Here is a 17,637-nt window from a genome sequence, read left to right on the forward strand (position 1 = left end):
TTTAGTGATTTCATAGTATGTAGTGGGGGCGTCTTTGTTCTCCGAGTGGCCGGGTGAAGCAGCGCCGTCTGTAAGCGCGCGCGCAGCCTCGTGTGCCGCCTCGTTAAGGTTGGGGACGTCGCCGATCTTTGGCCCTAAGTGTGCTTGGAACCAGTATATGACGTGTTTCTTTATCTCTTTCTTTGCACCAATTCTGAGAGCCTGTGCGCAGACCGTGCCCTTTTGGAAGGCTCTGATAGCGGCTATGGAGTCGCTGTAGATATGGCAAAGATTGTCGTCGGTGAGCGCAGCAGTGATCGCAACCTGTTCAGCCTGTTCAGGCTTCCTTGCGATTACCGTGGCTGCATGTCTTGTGGATCCGCGGCCGTCCACAACCGCCACTGCGAAAGCTTTGTTTCCCGCGTATGCAGCCGCGTCCACAAAAGCTGAGCGTTCGCGGTTCGCCAAGGCTTGGTTAAAAAAAGCTTTGCTTGCATAAAACCTATTTTGTCAAGGGTCTGTGTGCTTGGTTCGGATGTAACCGAAGCTCAGTATAGCTCCCCGCCAACGTGCCAACATATGTGTGGACTCGCTTCTATGGATAGAAGTGTGCAATTTATTTACATTACTTCTATTCTAAAGTAGCCAGCTCTAATTATTTCAATGTCGAGAGAAATTTTGATAATGTTCGTTGACACAGTGAGACGTTAACCCTTTTAACTTTTGACTAACCTGCTAACATGCTCTACAACCTATACCGAATGGTGGTTATTGTAGATGTCGCAATTAATTTATTAGGCAAACACCACAATTCTATTTCTTGAGCTAGATTACTCGGAGGCAGAAGTTACTTGCACGAGAAATCGAAAGGCGTAAGGGAATGAATATCGAAATGGCACTAGTTGAGTTTGAACTAATCAACTTACCAGTGAAATACTTCAATTTACAAGTTGTAGCCGCTGCGTTCGCAGGGCGCAACCACTTCAAGTATCTTGTGGATGTCAATCATTTGCGAGGTGTTCTTGCGACGAAATACTTCGGCGTTGCTCTCATTTTTGTGCCCCGGTGCGTGAAAGGGCATCTTGAGAAAAAGCGGAGGAGGGACCAGTGCAAATTTTGTAGCGCATATTTTGGAACCGGTGCAATCATCAAAGCTTGCTTTCAATCATTTTACTTTGAGGAAACTCCCGCTGCCATTTGTAGTTGTAATACGTACAATCATATACCTTGTGAAAACTTGATCACGACATTGCAGTAACTAGTAGAATGCCCAGTTTAATTTCTTGTAGAAGTAATGTTCATCTCTTCCTTAAGGTTCATGGTTTAAATTAGATCTATCTCCCATTTTCCTACATTCAGTATGGAAAAAGAAACCGTTCTATATTGTGAACACTTTGAGTTGGCCCACGACACCAATATGATGTGTACAACGTACATCCGGAAACTCTAGCGAATACGATGCAAAGCATTATTCGTGCAACCAAAAATATTTTGTCTATATTTATGTTGCAAAATATACGCTAAGCGGCACACTCAAAAGGTATCTGATGTTTATTTATTTATTTATTTGAAATACTTTCAAGGCCCGTAGGCGCTACAGAAAGGAGTGGTACATATGCGTAAAAAAATGCAAGTGAATGAATAAAACATTTGTTAGATGGCATGGAAAACAGCAGTCTTGAACCCCGATGAGTCTATAATAGTAGCGACCGATGCGGGGAGGTGGTTCCAGTCATTGCAGGTGCGAGGTTGACGGATGACGGATTGTGCAATACGCTCAGGCAGACAGTGACTTATGATAGCTCTGCCTAAGTCAGCGGACCAATCCATAGAGTGGCATCAAGCTGAACAGACTGGCATCAACTTGTAGAACATTCCTTCTCCGTGTTTATGCTGAAGGATTGTGTGGCATGGTGCGATGGCTGCGTGCACCTTAGTCGTCACGATCGCGCTGCTTGTCGCTGTATTAACGCCACGTGCCGGTAGGCACTCACAATTACGCAACGTCTAAGCAGCATGAGGGGCCTTCAAATTTTAATCATCGTGTACATGGGGCTTGCAGATGACTTTCTTTCTTCGGGGGGGGGGGGGGGGGGTTCAGGGGCGCGTAAATAACTAACGTCTGCGGCATCAGTGACAAACTAATATGACAACAGCGTTAGCAGTAGTGCGAACACATTCCTGCCCGTCTTGCAGTTTGATCCTTTTTGCTCACTTCGGGTTGCCTGAGTTGCTTTCCATCTCGTGTTCTCAAAAGCCCGCGATTTGGGGCAGTGAGATGAGGCTTGCGCCAGGCATGGCAGGGGTAAGAACGTCGGATTCAAAGTGTAACTTTGATGCCGCGACCCTTTTCTCTTTGTTCCTATCTTCGTCTAGGATGTATTGTCATATTGTTCTCGAGTTCCTGTCAGATAAGTTTACGTAGTTCCAAAATATTCCATGTTGGACATTCTTTATCTGCTGTATTTTTGACAACCAATTGTCAGTTTCACCTTTGTTTGTGGCTTGATTCAGCATTTGAATCAAATAATGTTTTCTGGTGGTATACGACCCATTGTTTTTTTTTAGGTTATCTTGCAGCAACTGAGCTTTCTTTCCTTACTGTGCTCTCTTGATGCTTTCTGTCGTCTATCTATCGCTTTCTTTATGTCCTTGTTCCACCGGCCATTCTGTTTTCCTTTTTCTTTACAACAAACGTCTAGCTTCTCTTTCCTTATTTCTGTCATATTTACGCTGAACAGCTCACTATGTTGCCACTTTCCGCGTGCCATTTCTCAAGTTATTTCTTTGGGAATATTTGGAAACCTACGCGCACCCTCAAGCACCCACCGGTACGGCTGCATGGCAGCCTTAAAGGAAGGCGCTCCCTTGCCTTCTTCACTTGTTACCGGCCACGCAAGTTGTTTCTCAACTAACAGGAGTAAAGCTGTTTATATGGTCTTAGCTAAGCCCAACAGATTTAAAGGATAAGAACAACCCCAGTGGCCACAAAACGCCGTGGGCATACCGCAGCCACAATGTCTCCGCTAAGTCGAATTGCCGAGTGACCGGTGCTCCAGCACCCGCTTTTTGCATGTTCGGTATTTGTAGCGCATCGCGCGAGCCGTGCTCAACTCGTGAAACGCACAGCCACGGTCCCATGCTGAAAAGTCAGTGCCACGCAGTCTTAACATGTAGTAGGTTTTACGCAAACCACTACCTTGTTGCCTCTCGGCTATCCGCGCGCGCGGGGACATTTCCATGCGTGGCAATCACAATAAGAGCTATTCCACGCGTAAACGGTTAATCGTGGGGCTCTTAGACCTGCACTTTATGTACTGAAATATTCGTCATGCTAGTTAGCATACCGAAAATTTGTTTTGAGGGGTTATGCGTGATTGTGTCTTTAAACCCGTTTTCATGCTTTGGCCGGGGCCGTCGGAGGGATTGCACGTAGGCCTTGGCAGGCGCTCGCGGTTTCTTGCAAGTATCTGTTGAAATATTCGCCTTCGTGTATACCGGCAGCATCTACGAGGTTGCTGCGATTGTTTCCCTTCTTTGCAACCTTTTCACGAGTTTCGTAAGCAATAAACTTCGTGATATTTCTTTGACAAGGATGGTCTATCGTCTATCTATCGCTTCCTTTATGTCCTTGTTCCACCAGCCATTCTGTTTTCCTTTTGCTTTACAACAGACGTCTAGCTTCTCTTTCCTTATTTGTGTCATATTTACGTTGAACAACTCACTATGTTGCCGCTTTCCGAGTGCCATTTCTCAAGTTCTTTCTTTGGGAATATTTGGAAACCTACGCGCGCCCTCAAGCACCCACCAGTACGAATGCATGGCAGCCTTAAAGGAAGGTGCTCCCTTGCCTTCCTCACTAGTAACCGGCCACGTAAATTGTTTCTCAACTAACAAGAGTAAAGCTCTTTTATATGGTCTTAGCTAAGCCCAACAGATTTAAGAATTAAGAACAACCCCAGTGGCCACAAAATGCCGTGGGCATTCCGCAGACGCAACTTCGTGATATTTCTTTGCCAAGGATGGTCGCATCGGCAAGTGTAGCCAAAAAGCGCGTAAAAGTCAAGCTAGGTATGTGTAAGAACTGTGCCACTTGCATCATCTCCAGGCAAGTCGGCGTGGTTATCAATTACATAAAGCGTGACCAGACCAGTATAAACGACAGCGCTGTGGCAACACGAATTGCTACGGACGACGGACACGCGGGATCTTGAAAGCGATCTGAGATGGGGAGAGAGTGCGCCGAGTTCTCATATCTTTGTATGCGCTGTATTCTCGCCGCTTAGTTCACATTGAAGCGAGAGTAAGCACGAAGACGAGTTCCGGGCTCGCTGCTGTTACCATGACATTCGTTGACGGATGCATGGGCTTCCTGGCTGCGAAGGCATATAAATGACTAACACATATAAGAGCCCCAGCTTCTGAATCTACACGTGTCTGCCCATGAGCAGACTGCGCGAGGCATTTTTGTGTACGTCGTAACGCCAGTCCGGCCTGGCTCGCGTCGCTAAACTCGCGTGCTTAAAGGTATATGTCACCCACAGAGACGACAGACAGATCACGAGGTTTTGCCAAAGTTTCAGTGAAGCTGGCTTTTTTGACGTCGTCCACTGAACTACGATGAAGTCTCTTCCAACGTGCTTGTGTGTATATCTGATATCGATTGCTATCGCCTTTCTGTGACACTTATTTGTAGATTGACAGCTTCTTGGTTGGGGCTGTATGAGGATTCCTCGCTATGGTAAGGGCCAAATCCTATCTCCAGTAAGAAAAAACATTTAGTATACCTCTAGACGAATTCGATCGATACATGTTGTAGCTGAATAACCTTGGTTTATGCAATTTATACTCAGTGTCATAATAAGTTTGTCATAATAGAAGTGTTTAGATTTTATGTGGTCATGCCAAGTGTATCCTTAGCTGCTGACATTTGGCCTACGGTTAATATTTTACCTACAATCGGTAAAACATGCTTAAGTGTCAATCGATGCACGATAATGGGTCATTTTTTCTTCCTTGTAGGCACGTTACCACCTCGACAACAAGGTGCGATCAGCAGGACTCTTCTGACGGCAGCCCAGCATTTCAGCCCGATCCTCAAAAGGCGCCTGCATGTGTTGAGGTGCGTGTAGGAAGATAAATTGTTTTATCAAATATTTCCAGCTACAAATGAACTCACCAGTCGTCAAGGTGGTACTAGGTACAAAAATATATCGGCACTTACAGTAGAGTGACCAACATCCATCATGTTTTTCAATTTTCCTACAGCGCTTTATAACAGTCCTGGAAGTTTAGGGGTTGACTATACCCTGGAATATTCCCCCCATTTCTTGGCGGATAACCGACAGTCAGTATAAGGCACCAGTCCGATTAGCAACAACAAACACTACGACTCGTACAAAGTATACGAGATTAGAAATGTTGTGGGACGCAGCACGCATGTCCACTCCTGCAGGTTAGAAGAGGCAAAGCGCATGTTGCTACTCTGTGCTAGCGCGCACTCGATGAAGATGAGGTGCGATTCAACCGAGAGGCGCAATCAACACGATCCACAGCATCCCTCACTTTGGCGGCGCCATCTAGTTTAGGCACCGGCAAACACATCTTTTCACGAACTGTAAATTTTGCATCAATATGTTGGAAATAACCACCGGATGTCACTGAACAATATATGCAGTAAACTTGGCTCATTATCCACATGAGCGTGCTACGTGTAAACAACACATTAGTGATAGAAAAATGAGAAGTAGCAACAGGATGGCTCCTACGCTATTTGCACTTTTTTTCGCCCAATTATTTCTCTACAGTCACTAACTCTATGCAAAGAACATCAAACGTAACAAGCAAAAAACAAAAAAATGCGAAAGGGAGTGCGACGTGTCCAAGCTAGATCAATTCAAGCGGACGTTTTCATTTCAAACGAACGAACGAAAGAATGACTTAGTCAATGAATGCTTCATTCAATCACTGAAATACTGAATTTAGGAGAATGGCAAGAAGTTACATTAGCAGCTACAATGAAAATATTCAACCTTGCGCATAGGTTAATCACAGCCTGAAAATATCGTGTCCTCCTTTCAGTACATCGGGGCTATAAGTGGGCGGCCTGTCTGGCGGATACTAATATTGTGCACTAAACCGGCTTCTCTTTACATTTTTGGCATTCGAGCTGCACCTTCATCCTTCTACGCGTGTACGTAGACCCGAAAACATAGATGTAATAGTTTTTGATGGCGCATTCAAAATGTTTGTTTAGGTTGATAACTTAAATTGGCACGACCTGCGACAGAATGTGGACGAGGATGGCATCGACAGTCATCATAAGCGAAGAGCATACTGTGCTTCGTTGCAATGCCCATCAAAATAGACGAAAGATTCATCTTTCTCTTGCGGAGTTACTTTATGACATTTTTTAACCATTCCGCCACAGTGTTTACATAATTTCATAGTAAACATTTTTCAAGCGGTGATCATTATAAGAAAACAAAGACAGAACACCGATACACGCAGGTAATTTGTACATGGACTTTTCTCGACATCCCTACCGAATGCTTCCGATATGTTTTTCCTGAAAGAGAACTGCAGTACCACTATAGAATCAAGTTGGGCTTGCGTAAGCCAAAAGTATAAAAACACGTATATGTGTGTAATTTAAGTGCTTTCTTATTCGCGTTCCCTTGTCAGCAGATGGTGTGATGCGAAAGAGCAAACGGCGCATTTCAGTTTATACCATCAAATGGTGGATTTGGTGAAATTGAAATTGTTGTTAATCGTGTCGTTAATTTGTTCAAACACTGCAGTAATTTGAGTTCACTACGCACTTTGGGTTATCCGAGATGAACTGTCGAAAACGATATGAGACGAAATATGGTGTCCGGTTGTTCTCGAGTTCATTCGCGCATGTGCTATTTTTTAACATATAGCACTGTGGTCGAGGCCGCATATATATATATATATATATATATATATATATCATGCTTTCAGAGCAAGCTTTAGCTCGGCTGCTCCTATCTCAATACTTGGGAAAGGAGAAATCGTTCTTGTCGGCTGCCATTACTCGGTGTGTTCTTGAATTTAAAAGCAAAAATTAAATTTAGTGACTTTTGATACTGACTTTCAATCTAACTCGTCAATTCTCTAATAAAAATTTGCAAAAATCGCAAATTCTCAGAAAACGAAATTATAATGTTGGCAATACTCTAACTCAGCAATGGTAACCGATATCACAGTTCTTTAAATATCACCTAATAGTCCATCTAAACCGGACGAAAGTGACACTATAATACAAGTGAATCTGAAGACAGCGAGTAATACCTGACTAGAGCTTTTGTAAAACCTTGTAAACAAGGTAAGATATTCAAGTAAAATATAAACTCGCAAAACAAATTTGTCCGCTTTGGATTATGTAATGGTTGCAGTTAACAAAAGTTACGTTTGTTCTCGGTGCAGAGCTACGAAGTTGAAAACTTCGTGCTTTTATTTTATTTTCGAACTTGAAAAAATTTTCGAATTTTGAAAAAATCCTCTCAAGGAATTCACGCCCTAAATCGAAATTACGTTTCCGGCAGTCATTAGAATTTAACTTTCTCTTTACGATGCAACAAATTTCATTAAAAGTGGTTCAGGGTTATGGAAAGCGTTTCCGCGTTTTATATGTATTTGAATATGCGGCAACGGAGTGTGGCTCCGATGCTTCCGCTTCACCTCGAATCCACGACCTCAAAAAGTTGCAACGTAGTGCTCATGCATTTTGTGTCGCGCTTAGCTCTAAATCGCCCCCGACTTTTTCTAAAACCTCCATAGAAATCAGTCTCTTTATACAAGATTTCAATATAACCAAATTTATCTACTGCCACGAATGAATACCTAGACGATAAATGACAATTTCCCTGGACGCAGACGGTCAAACGGTTCAATAAGAAGCGGCTGCTTCCCATCGCACCTCACAAATAACCGCGCGCGATTTCAGTTTACCGCGATGAGCTCGCGATACCGCGATCAAGCGCACGCGAGGGCGTGGAGGGGGGGGGGGATTAAAGTGAAGTGGGTGGCAGGTTCACTCGTTTCTTGCTTTCTAGTGCGGCCCTGTTTGTACATGGCTGCCAGCACGGCTGATGCCATACGCAGCCCCCGAGCCAGGTTGTTTCAGAGGAAATCAGCCGCTTCTGCAGAGAGTGCGCGCGCCGAGATGGCGTGGCATCTCGTCCGCTAAACTCCCACGCATTAGTGCTGTAGGTTATGTAAGCGCGAGTTTCGGAGGCGCTTTGATGCCAAATGAGATACACTTCATTGAAAAGGATGAGAGCAGCAGCTGTAGAGAGGGAATCTCAGTCTAGGGTCCTGCTGGGCACGCCTTTCATGGCTTCAACGATGAAGGTTGCTTGGTACTGCTGAGCCTGTAGTAATGCTGCGCGAGTCAATGAAGCAGCCATAGCGGTAAGGGATGGGTTGGCGGACGTTGTGGGGGAAAGGGTGGGGAGGACGGTAGCAGCTGCGTAGCGTTTGAGAGCCGTTGGGATGCGCGCCACACGTGCGATAATCGCGGAGGCAGTTATTGCGTGAATGCGCAAAGATGGGCACGTGTGGGAGAAAGAATTAAGTCGAGAGTGTGACAGAAGCCCGTCTGGTCGGGACCACTTCCTTTTTAAGTATGGGAGAAAGAAGAGAGTCCGTCTGGGTTTGTCGGATAACGACGCCCTGCGCGCGAGATAGACCGAGTTGTAAAGGGGGAAATGCGGAGGGGGGGGGGGGTGCAACTGGATAAGGGTTGGATAGAATTGGGAGGAGGTCTGTAATCATGTTAGCTTGGCCCGGGGAAGCCGGGAGCCTGGCGAAGAGTGTCGCAGGCGAGCCGATTAGCCCGTTCCCCGACAGTCCCGCATGGCCAGGTACCCGCACGATTTCAACAGGTGTAAGAAGACTGCTTTGGAGAATGTGCCGGAAGGGCAGCTAGTTCGCCACGTAAGACGACAGAAGGCCAAGATGGAGTCTGTAAAATCATAGGCAGGTGAGGGGTGACGGGGGAAAGATAGCGACAAACGGCTAATTTGGCATATAGCATATAGCTGCTCGAAGGGGCCACTATGGCAGAGCCGAGTTAGGATACGTTAGCGTCCCTGTAATAGAAATGTCGACGTGGATGATTGTGGGTGAAATGCTGCACATAGCGGATTCGAGCCGAGCGGTGTTGTGTGTGCACACGGGGGTTTATGTTTCGAGGTAACTGTGCAATTTGTAGAAGTGCCGTGCAGGATGATGGGAAGTGCGGCAGAGTTGGTGGAAAGGGACTTGGAGACAGAGTAGCCGACATTGGCGAGGATGTGGTGCGCCTGAGTGGTGGTGCTCACGCGGGGTTCCTGGTTGCGATGGTCAGTCAGGATGATCTCTTCTGTAGTGTTGCGGACGCCCAGCTGAGCTTAGCGCTCATTGCTGGCACTGATTAGGAGACCCAAAGCAGATTTAAATAGCTCTGCGTACAAGTTTGTCAAGATGATTAAGGATATGTTGCAAGAAGAGATAAATAACGGAGCTTGTAGCGATGTAGGAATGCGTCCTGAAAGTAAAGTTAGTATGCATATAGGCCAGAAATCTGGTTAGTGATGCGACGCATTAGGTGTAAGATTCATTTTTGCTGGAGAATCAGCCGTAGCGCCTAAGAGGTTCCGCGATCGGCTTGGGGGTGGAGGCGGTTGCCATCGAGAATGGTTGAGAAGGAAGAGAGCAGATTTGGCAGGTGAGCAACAAAGCCCAATTGTTTAGTGGCAACGCAAGCGCTAGCAAGGGCGTCCTGTGGGCAGTCTTGGATATATCCCGGTGAATCAAAATAAGGCCAGATGTGTATGTCATATGCGTAGATAGTATAGCGGATAGAAGTTAACTTTTCGTGGGTGCTGTAATGGTACACACGTTGAAGCCAAAGGCAGACGAAGCGTTCGCTTTCCGCTGCCAGCGCTTTTCACAATAGCGCCGTCCATTGTGGATTGCACCATAACCCAGGGGGCGTAATGAAGGCAGAAGCATGGCAGTCTTCGCTTCGCACTGCCGATGTGAAAATTCCGTCAGCACGGAATTTTGTCGCCGACTCTCAAATTTAAAACCAAACATTTTTTTTCTGTCATTCTTTTTACCATTCCACCATTTTCTTAAAATTTCGCGCGCCTTATCGTGTAAGAACCCGTCCGCGACTGTACTTATTTGCATATACTTCAGTTACCGCAAAACATTTTAATATAACAGACTAAATTGCCCACTGGTAGAGGTGAATACAGTCAATGATCGTCGAAAGTCAAATCAGCGTGTCAAACGTGTCGGCTTTTATACGTGACTGGTCGAATGTTCCAGCGTTAATCACTGATGCCAGCGTGCCATCCAGAAAGTAGCACAGAATTTGCGTCGCGCATACCATCAGATTACGCAAAGTTCAGTGACGAAACATAACGGTTAGCAATACGGATAACATTCAAGAAACTTCCGACACATGCAGGCGCGTCTTGCGATGAGCGATAACGTTTCACATTTGTTAGCTAGTGAAAAGCTGTAAACCGAGAAGGATAAAGAAGTAGACGCGTCAATGCCCCCAGGCATCGTCCCGTCACTACAGACACGAAAATGAAAACAAAATCACACAATAAAGAAAGAACAACAACAAAGCAACAAAGAAGCGAAGATCCGAAGTCCGTCAGCGGACGTATAAAGGGTTAAGACGCACCACGTGGACTACTTCAGGCCGTGCGGGGCGCCTCTGATTGCGGTGGGCGAGCTCTGTGGCTTCTCTTCGTAGGTGGCGTGCAGTAGCATGGCGTCGACTCGTTGTCGGATTTCTGCCGCAAACGAACCTGAACAGCGTGATCTGCATTGTTTCTTGCACTGCCGTGTTATACGCGAACCTGCGAACCGCGAACCGCGATACGCGATGCCGTCTTGTAAGGCAGGACGGCATCACACTTCTTGTGCTCGACGTCGACGTATAGTACATTGCTAGAATGTGGACAAGGGTCTTGTTCAGCAGCACGGTAAGACCGTTCGTCTGCGGGCTGTAGGCAGTTGTCCTCCTGTGGCTTGTTCAGCTGTATTGCAGAACGGCTTGGGTGGGCTCTGTTGAAGGCCGTTTCATTGTCGGTGATGAGGACTTCTGGGACACCATGTCACAGCAGGATAGTCTCGTTCGGCAGATGCATGCAGGTTTCCAATAGCTTGTGCTCCCTGTCTGCGCAGGACGCTCGTGAACGCCTGCAGCGAGCCGTAACGGAGCAGGCCCCATGTAATCAGGTTCAACTGCTGGTTCTCAAACCACGTCCTGACGGCGTCTTCTAGGGCGAAGTACACATGTCGCAGCTTGTCGTCGGAGTTGCAGTTGTTTAACGCAGTGACCCCTTCGCGTGTTCCCAGCCACTTATCAGGGTATTCAAATGATCCACACAGGGTCAGTGGCTCCCTCGGCTCGTGCAGCACGATGGGTGACGCTGGGGCTGCCAGTGGTGTTGTCTTCGTGGTATCACGGGATGTCGGGGCTATCTGTTACATGAATACAAAGCTTCTCCACCAGACGTCACATGGTAATGGCGGTCGAGAACACCATGCTATTGGGCGAACCGGCGCCCAGAAAAACAGGCTACACTCAAAACCCAATAATAGCGGCGAACACAGTCAGCGATCGTCGATGATCTGATCAGTGTGTCAAGCGCGTTGGCGTTTATACGTGACTCGCCGAAAGTTCAAGAGTAAAGACTAGCGCATGCGCAGTTGGCTTGGTGCGGAGGTGGCGAGACAGCCGCGCCGAGAAGGGAAAGGAGGAGGAGGAGGAGGAAACGAAGGAAGGAAAGGTAGGAAGGTCAACCAGATGCTCGCCCGGTTTGCTACCCTACACTGGGGAAGGGGAAGGGAAAGGAAAGGGAAGTCAAGCGTGGGCTTCAAGTTAAGGTGCATTTCTGAATACGTGGGTTAGTCTCTGAATATGGCCTGCTGTCTAATCGGTTTGACACCCTCTGAAAAAGCGGGCTCGCATATGCCCAGTGAGGTTCTTGCGGTCTCGTGCATTTCAGCGAGTGCTGATGAAGAGTTTTGCTTGCGTAAAATGTGGTTTGTCTAGTACCTATGCGGGGCTTAGCTAGAATGTAATCGAAGTTCATCATAGCTCCCCGCCAATGTGCCAACAATCGGATGTGTAGACTCGCATTACATCACTTGCATTACTTCCACTGAAAGAAAGGTTAGCTCCCATTATTTCCATGTGTGTAAAAATTTTGATTATGTTAACACAGTTAACATTTAGTGTTTAGCTTTAGAACTTGGTAATGAGTTGCACAACATACAGGAATACCGAATTGTTAATATTTTTGTTTTAGAAAAGAATTTATTCGACCCATAGCAGTTTTCTTTCTTTGAGCGACATTACTCAAACAGGCGGAAGTTACATTCACGAGAAATCAAGATACCTAAAGGAATAAATAACTCTTCATAACAAATCTATATCTCCACTTAAAAAAAAGTACTCCACTAACTTGGTTTTAACTCATTACTTTAGAAGCTGTTGAGTTTGCAAGCCGCTCCCACTTCCAATAGTTTCGCAGGTGACACCATTTCGAGTTCTTCATGCGTCTGCCTTTCCTACAATAAAGTGTTTTTTTTTCTCTCTCTCTCTCTCATGCGGCAAAATGCTTTAGTGTTGCACGTAACTTTTGTTTCGGCGCTAAAAACGACATTTTTTAAAGAAAAAAGTAGAACCCATGCAAACTTCATAGCGCGAATCTCTCCAAACCGGTGATGTCATCTGAATTTCTTTTCAGTTACTATATAGCTTGGGTACTTAACGGCTACAATTTGTAATTGCACTACGTACCATAATGTAACTTGTAAAATCCTTGACGGAAAATTTCGATAATTCGCTGAATGCGCATTTTAATTTCTTGTGGAAGTAACGTTGACCTCTTCTGTCCGGTTCATGGTTTTAAATTTCGCTATCTGCGTAGGCGATTTTCATAGAGCGTTCACACTGAGCTGCGGTATGGCTCGTTTTGTTATATGTGGTCAATGTTCATCAGAGTGCGCTTGCGAATGTGATGTGAAAACTTCATTTTCTGGCAACCAAAAATATTGTTTCTACAGTTACTGTTGAAATAGTAATTCCCGCACGTTGCAAAGAATACGCTAAGTTGCAGACTCAAAAGGTAGCTGAAGTTGTGACGTTTTTCGCAGTACGCTCGGGCTGACAATGACTTTGTGCTCAGCTAACCAATCCTTGCACTGGCAGCAGATTGTAGAACATTCCTTCTCCATCTTTATTTTCAAGGAATGTGCGGCTTGGTGCAATGACCGCCTGCACCTTGGTCATCGCCAAAGAGCTGCTTGTCGCCGTCTTGACACCATGTGCCAGTAAGTACACACAATTACGTAACGTCTAATTTGCATTAGAGCCTTTCCAGTCTTGTACGCTTTCCAGTCTTAGCAAGCTTCTACAGGAAGGTTTTTTTTTCGGGTCAGATCCGCGTAGATAATTAGCGCTAGAAATATTGTGGTAAATTTGCTGCGCTTCTCGAGTTTGATTCACTTCCACACAATTCGTGTTGCCTCACTGTTTTGCAGCTGGTATTGTTGAAAACCCTCAATTAGGGGCGGTTGTGAGCTCCGAAATGTGCCAGGCATGGCAGGCACAACTCGGGATTCAAGGTCGAACGAAAGATGCATATCGTCATCTTGCATCAATAGGCCAACATAGCAGCACAGTGCAGACAAAAGACAAAAGAATCAGCGTTTGTAATCACTCGCTGCTGACATAAAAGCAACTCCAACTTTTCTTATGCCTTCTTCTAAGAGAAGGCATGCGATTGCTGACTTCGTTGTGGTCTTTCGCCTACTTTTCAAGTTTTCATACATAACAAACCAAACGCTCTTTAACGTGCCGTTTAATTAGCAAGGTACGTAGCGAGGTACGTTCGATGACATTGTGCAAAACTACATGTTTCACAGTAAGCGTGGTGTGCCTTGTTTTATGTCAGTTGCAGCGATGCTAATGTCGAAGCGTTAAGAGACGGGTAGGAGTCAGATAGTTAAAAAGACGGCACAAGGTATGTCGGTTCCCATCGCGTTTGCACGTAAAGTAGTCGATATTTGGAAACTTACAGAACATTGCTTTGTGAATACTAATCACACGGGTACCTCGTTCAGTGGAACCTTATTTTATATATTATACATAGGTAAACTATTTTTTAATGTGCCACATTTTTCAAATAATGTAAAACATTCAGCGAAGTTGAACAATAACACGTATATGACTCGGTCCACAGCCATGCACATCGCACACGATGGTGAATGAAAATTAACTTCGCTCTATTCATGTCGCCGCATAGCATCGTTGGATTTCTTGCGCAACATCGTCAATTCTTCCGTTAGTTTCAAGAAACTATACTGACCTCGCGCCAGAATCATCGACCAGACATCACAACTTGAACTTGATGCCCTACTTTGCTCGAACTAACATGTTTAAATTCAGCTATTTTCCTCGTTCCATAGAACACTGGAATTCTTTACCTGGGTCTATTCGCTCATGCCCACCCCGATGTTTTGTATCTGCTCTCCAGGATCAAGGGTCTTAGCACATCACGCTCATCGTTGTACTATTCATACGCCGCCCAACTGAGCGCCGATCTTTAGCGTCCGCGTGTAGCGGCGTCGGTGGACGCTACAAAGCCTCCCGCCCAGACGTAACGGCGAAATGCACTCGTCGACGAAGTGTCTGGGTTACGTGCACATCCACGGGTACGTCGGCAACATCCGCGGGGAGCTCCGTGGGAGGCGTCTCGAGGTAGGCCGGTTTGAGGCACTCCAACTCCAATGAGACTACCTTTTCGCGACCAATCGGTAGGATGGTGGCATATTGTGGAGGACACGCTACGGCCCGCCATATAGGAGAGTCTAAAAGGTGCCTTTACAGTGCCTTGTCTGAGCAAAACGTGGGCTGACGACGCAAGGTCCACATGCACAAAGATACTGTAGTCCGAAGGGCGAGACGGGAGGGGGCGCAGTTACTGAATGCAGTCCTGTAGGCATTGAAGGCATTGAACCGGCTGGGGCGAGGGGTCCGAAGGAACGAACCGATTTATCCTTGGCTGTTATCCCAATTCGGCCGGATAACAGCCAAGGTCGCGATACAGGACAGCGTGTAGGCCGAGAAGCACCACAGGAAGGTAGTCGACCCAGTGCTTTCGATATATACGTGTAGTGAGAGCAGCCTTGAGCTGGCGGTGCAGCCGCGGAACCATGCAGTTGGTACAGTGATGCTACGCAGTGGTACGGAAGTGTTTAGCTCCAAGCAGACAGTTAAGAGACGTGAAGAGACCATGGGAAAACGCATGCTGAAATGAAGACTTTGGCGACCGTTTCTGCAGTGATCTTGCGGAAGGGGCACGGCGGCGGGCCAACGGGTGAAGCGGTCACTCATTGTTAGGATGTGCCGGCAGTCATGAGAGGGCGGAAGTGGTCTGAGCAAATCAGTATGGACGCGGTTAAAGTGACAGCCAGGTGGCAAGAAAGACAGCGTGGGACTCTTCTTGTGGTGGTGGGTCACCTTGGCGGTCCGGAACGTGAGGCACATCGCGCCCACTGGCGAAAATCGGCGTTAACGGCTGGCCATTCATAGCGCTGTGTAACGAGGCGTTGCGTGGCTCGGATGCTTGGATGACAGATTTCAAGAGATTGGAGCACCGCACGACGGAAGGCAAGCATAATAAAGAGACGGAATGCAGCCGCTGGACATGTCGCACCAGAGTGAGCCAGGTGCAGACCGGTGAGGAACGAGTCGTAGACGGAGGGAACGGAGATGGCCATGGCAGCGCTTGCAGCTCAAGGTCTTCCATCCGCGTCTGAACTAGACGTTCCCAGCCCACAGTTGCAGATGTGCCGTGGGAGGTGATCCGGGAGAGTGCATCAGCTGCCTTCTTTTGGGTGCCTTTGATGTGCCGGATGTCTGTTGTGAACTCCGAAATATGGTCCAGTTGACGAAGTTCACGTGCGACGTACATGGAAGTGTTTGTACGGCAGACCTACACCAGATCCATTAGAACATAAAATCGCTGGCCCTCCACCGAGTGCTGGAAGTGCAGAGTGGTGGAGCATATAGCAAGAAGCTCGCTGGGAAGAACGCTGTAGCGAGTTTCGGCAGGTTGGAGCTTCCGAGAGAAGCCCAGCTAGTGGACGCCACTTGGGGTGGATTTGCTGCTAGAGAACAGCGCGAATGGCTGCACTGAAATCTCGCACCATGGTTCGCATGGGCACGTTAGCACTTGCATAGATGAAAAAACCGGATTGACGACGGCTTACTTCAACGTGTTGTTTTCACTGGCTTTACTCAACAATAAAATACCAAAAACATAAACGTTTCTCCACCTATGCGGGTGGCATCGTCAGTACACAAATTGCAATAAATGAGGAATACAGCCTATTTATGTATGATACTGCCGTAAACATCCGGTAGGGGGCCACGGTTAGAATTGCATGAAGATTGATCGCGACGGGTGAACCATGATTCCACAAATTTTCTTGGGCCCCAACGGTGTTCCCGTGCTGACGTGGTTGCATTGTCAAAATCGAACATGTGTCCCTTTGATAATATGTAAAATACTTCCCTCTACACTGAGGAATCAGTAAAACACACTACACTACACTCTACGCACTGAGTAAAACACATTCCTCTACACTGAGTATGTGTTTTTCATAATGTAATGTAATGTAATGTAATGCGGAATGGGAGCAGTTTTTTAGGTTGGACTGTCTCCGGCATCGGCCCAGGAAATCGGCTAGTAGCAGAACACCAAATAAAGGATGAAAGGGTTAGGGTTAATGTGCAAAGAAATACATTTCGTTCCAAATAGGCATAATGGAGTGGGTTGGAAATCGCACTGCATAAAAATTTGCCGAAGAACATTGGAACAGACCAATGTAAGGCAGGGCGCGCAGACCGAGGCCTAGGCCGACCATTCATATAGGACGCCAGAGGGGGCACTTGTGTGGAGTGGAAAAAGAAGCAAACACGGTGACAAGGGGACCAACACAAGTGCCAGATTTAGACAAGACAGGAAGTTTGGGGTATGAAGGGGCGAGCTGAGCTCGAAGACAGTTGCCGGAGCTTTGGCACACGCAACATCCCTTGGGACATAGCTTTTGACCACTGCAAGATTTCAAGCTAGGCGACAGAAGTGTTCTCGATACAGTTATAAGCTAATGTATATTTTGGTGTCACTATGGAGGAGCAGCGTTTAGCCCACCACAGCAAAGTCTAAAGGCCTTGCGTTTTTTGGGGCGTTAAAAAGCTGTATTCGCCATAGAGGGTTTCCGAGACAACTAGGCGTTAGAAAATGTTTTACAGCATGTGGTTATGAGCCTTGTTCCATCGTCAGTCCTCTTTCGCCACCAAAATACTAACTACAGGAAGCAAATTAAATATGCTATTTATTTGTTCTTTCTTTTAAGGTGTGGCTTCCAATCGTAAATATATTGATACGAAACAGCCGCCACAGTGTGGCTGCCCTGAGGACGTGTGTGCGCGCTTGATATAGCGTTGCCATTTTCGCCTCCGTTAGGTCCCCTGTAAATAATCTGTAAATAGCATTGGGCATCAGCTACACGTAATACAATTTGGGGGAGGCGGACGTTCCCCGTACCCGT

The 17,637-nt window shown here is 46.6% G+C and overlaps 1 protein-coding gene across 7 annotated transcripts in view; it reads left to right on the plus strand.

The window, feature by feature from the left end:
• LOC129384144 (uncharacterized) overlaps nucleotides 1-17,637 on the plus strand; it is a 285,323-nt gene that overhangs the window by 63,111 nt on the left and 204,575 nt on the right. For all 7 annotated transcript variants that reach the window (XM_072284254.1, XM_072284258.1, XM_072284255.1 and 4 more), the window contains exons 5-6: nucleotides 5,002-5,101; nucleotides 13,268-13,350. The gene's annotated coding sequence lies outside the window, so the exon portion shown is untranslated. The remainder of the gene's footprint in view (nucleotides 1-5,001; nucleotides 5,102-13,267; nucleotides 13,351-17,637) is intronic.

The sequence above is a fragment of the Dermacentor andersoni genome, chromosome 9 (genome assembly GCF_023375885.2).
Source record: "Dermacentor andersoni chromosome 9, qqDerAnde1_hic_scaffold, whole genome shotgun sequence".
NCBI classification, from domain to species: Eukaryota; Metazoa; Arthropoda; class Arachnida; order Ixodida; family Ixodidae; genus Dermacentor; species Dermacentor andersoni.